General features: G+C 43.0%; 1 pseudogene; it reads right to left on the bottom strand.

Moving 5' to 3' along the window:
- Window positions 1-1,348: 1,348 nt before the first annotated feature.
- LOC140510857 (inorganic pyrophosphatase-like) lies at window positions 1,349-2,296 on the bottom strand (annotated as a pseudogene).
- Between the last annotated feature and the right edge of the window lie 807 nt (window positions 2,297-3,103).

Below are 3,103 nucleotides of genomic sequence, written 5' to 3'. Positions count from 1 at the left end.
GCAAATGGTAATGTTTCCTCTTTGGTGACATTTCCACTGATAAAAAGCATATCGATTTCTGCTGTTGAACCATTTTACAATGACAAGGATTTTGGTGGCAAGAACTCTCTTCTCTGAGTCTTCAGTAGATATGGATGGAGAATTTGAAGGGGCAGTTGCAAGGTTGCATCTCCATAGAAGTTGCTTTCTAGGATGATAGGTAGGAGCATTGAGCTGGAAGCATTGTATTCTAAAAGCTCTTGGCCTCAGGGTCCTGAGCTGTCTCCATCCTTCATCATGGTCTCAGGGAAAGATGGTGTTCACGAGGTGTTGGTGGTTTTATTTGCCTGACCTTATTTTATAAATTAGGAAACAGAGGCACAAGAGGTTGAAAAAAAGGTTAACAGGCTTGCACAACTAATATATAGCAGTCAGGATTCAGACTAGCTTCACTGTCTCTAAATCTAATGCTCTCTACAACACAAAGTTTTGAATTGTTATTGATGGTTATGAGAGAGTGCTGTTTGTTAAAAGGATAGTCTTGGCACTGATTCTTTTCTCAGTCATCCCCTCTCCACCCAAAAAGCTTCCTTATTGATAGCATGATACAGTGGGGAAATGATAGGTTTTGAGTTTGAGGACTGTGTACCAATCCTAACTGCTATTTGCTGTTTGTGACCAAAGGCAAGTCACTTTAGTTATCTGAGACTCAATTCTTCGTCTGTAAAAAGAAGGGGTTGGGCAAGATGACCTCCAAAGTCCCTTCCATATCTAAATCTATGATTGTGACCCTTTTATTTGACTGGGAAATTATCTTTTCCAAAGATTTTTCAGGATCTTTATGCAGACCTGCTCTCCAAAGAACCTCCGATGAGACCAGAGGAGGCCATGAGTCAGTCTAGTTGGTGCTTATTAAAAGTGCTTATTGGACTGTGCTTATTAGAAGAACCATATTTCTTGGACTTGATACAGTGCATCAAGAAATTTTCTTTGATGAGGCAGACTCTTGATTGATTTCTTTTTTGGGGGGGAAAATAATTTTATTTCTTACCATACAGGCAAATACATACACCCAAAACATGCTTGCTTCTGCAATCTAACTCTCCACAAATGGCTTTCCAATTATCACCAGCCTGGCCCCAAGGACAGGGATGCACTGGGTTGTTATGCAGGCAAGGGATAGGGAGAAACAGCTCTTGGGAGAACAGAATACTGTGGATCGACACAACTCATTAACGTGGAATTTGGATTCAATAAAGCTTCCTCTTCAAAGCTGTCGATCACAAAGCTACGACTTCGGAATCTGGAATTTCCCGATCAAGGGAATGCAGCCACGCTGGCTGGTCTTTCTGAAGGCGAATTAGTGGCTCTAGTAATAAAACCACTTATCCACGTATGTGCGGGTGACACAGGTAGATTCACAAGGTGGCGGCAGGGTATCTACAATCACTTTGGCTGATTCCATGCTTCACTTGATGGGACTGTCCTCTTCGGGATGTATTCATGCAGTCAATTTCTCCTCCATCTGTTTTTTTCTCCACAAACACTGTCCTGTGATCATGAGCGCTTTTAATGATGTCAGCGGCAAAGTCCTTATCTTTAAATTCCGCATTGAAAGCAAAGTCATTTTCTGGGACCTTGTATTATCTAAACCATTCCACAGTGGTTCCTAGATAACCAGATTTTAGGTTTCTGACATCACAAACATCGTGATAGATAGCAGCATCGGGATCATCCCTATTGGTCGCAATGACCTTTCAGTTGGTTTCTCCATCTATCATAGCTAAGATGCCCAGAATCTTCACTAGGATTGCTTCTTTTCTCTGGCATATCTAGCTCCCAATCTCGTCCACATCAATGAGGTAGGCAGGTCTTATGCCCTGGATCTTCCCTAGTCTCAGGGACAGCCCTGCAGCTCCAGATCAGCCCTTTGGCGGGGAGGGGAGAGGTCGGGGGGGAAGGATGTTGGCAATATAGTGAAGCTTTCCCTATTTGACGTCTAGCTTAAGGATGCTTCGTGGCGATCTCCTTCCATCACCTCGTGGAACAACACACTCTTGTCTGTGTAAATCGGGACGTCAGGAAATAATGAGATAAATACGTCATTTGCATATTTTTGAGGACGGGCGGGTCCTCGAGGCTGCAGGGCACTGTGCACTCACCGGCTCACCCGCTCACCCCGATGGCCCGACGCTCAGCAGCCGCCCCCAAAACTCCCTAGGGCGACCCGACCAGACAGGCCGGGTGCCCACCGAGCCAGCTCTTCATTGATTTCTAAATAGACTTCTTCAGAATATCTGGCATCAGTGACTTTCATCCATCAATGCACCACTAGCAAGTTTAGGCTCCTTCTTCAGCTCTTATTAAAATTTAAACTAAAAGTAAGAGAAAAAAATCCATTGATGACGTTTATGTTCATAAAGGCAGCATGCCAGGGAGGAAAGGATAATGGATTTGGAGTCCAAAAGACCTGGATTCAAATCCGCTTCTTTAACTAGGTATGTGATCTGGCTCGAGTTACTCAGTCTCTTTAAACCGGGGAGAGGGGGAGGAGTAATATATAAATTCTACTATCTACTAAGTTAGGAATATCACAGATGATAAATTGATAAATTTTGATAAAAGTGATAAAAGCACAGATCCTGCACATATTGACGTTACACATCTCTCTGGCACCCATTGGAAAGAAAGTGAGTGGCTGGAAAGTTGAGATGATGGTTTTTCTTGTCTTAGGAGGGGGAGTAGTTCAATAAAAGTAAAGCTATCAAGCGTGGTGTCTTTAAGAGGTAAATCATAAGCAACAGAAATTAGCGTCTTTTCTTTTTATAGAATATAGTGTGCCTTGATTATTGAAATGAAATGCCACACTTGTGATTATCCCGGAGGAACATGAAATCCCTTATCCCAGAAGAGCTCCCTGAGCCAGCAAGTCTAGTATTCTGGTCCTGGAAGAGGCAGAGACCTAACACTTCAGAAGAAAGGGAAAATATTCCATAACACACCTGAGCAATTCTGCTCAATTCCATAGTACAGAGACGGACATTTTCCCGTGATGTTTATGATGACTGGTTTTTGTTCTTGTCTCTGGTGTTTTGCACAGTGTTGCTGGTTTGGGTCATAAAAT

The sequence above is a fragment of the Notamacropus eugenii genome, chromosome 6 (genome assembly GCF_028372415.1).
Source record: "Notamacropus eugenii isolate mMacEug1 chromosome 6, mMacEug1.pri_v2, whole genome shotgun sequence".
Taxonomy (NCBI): domain Eukaryota; kingdom Metazoa; phylum Chordata; class Mammalia; order Diprotodontia; family Macropodidae; genus Notamacropus; species Notamacropus eugenii.
This window is presented reverse-complemented; position numbering and strand designations above follow the sequence as displayed.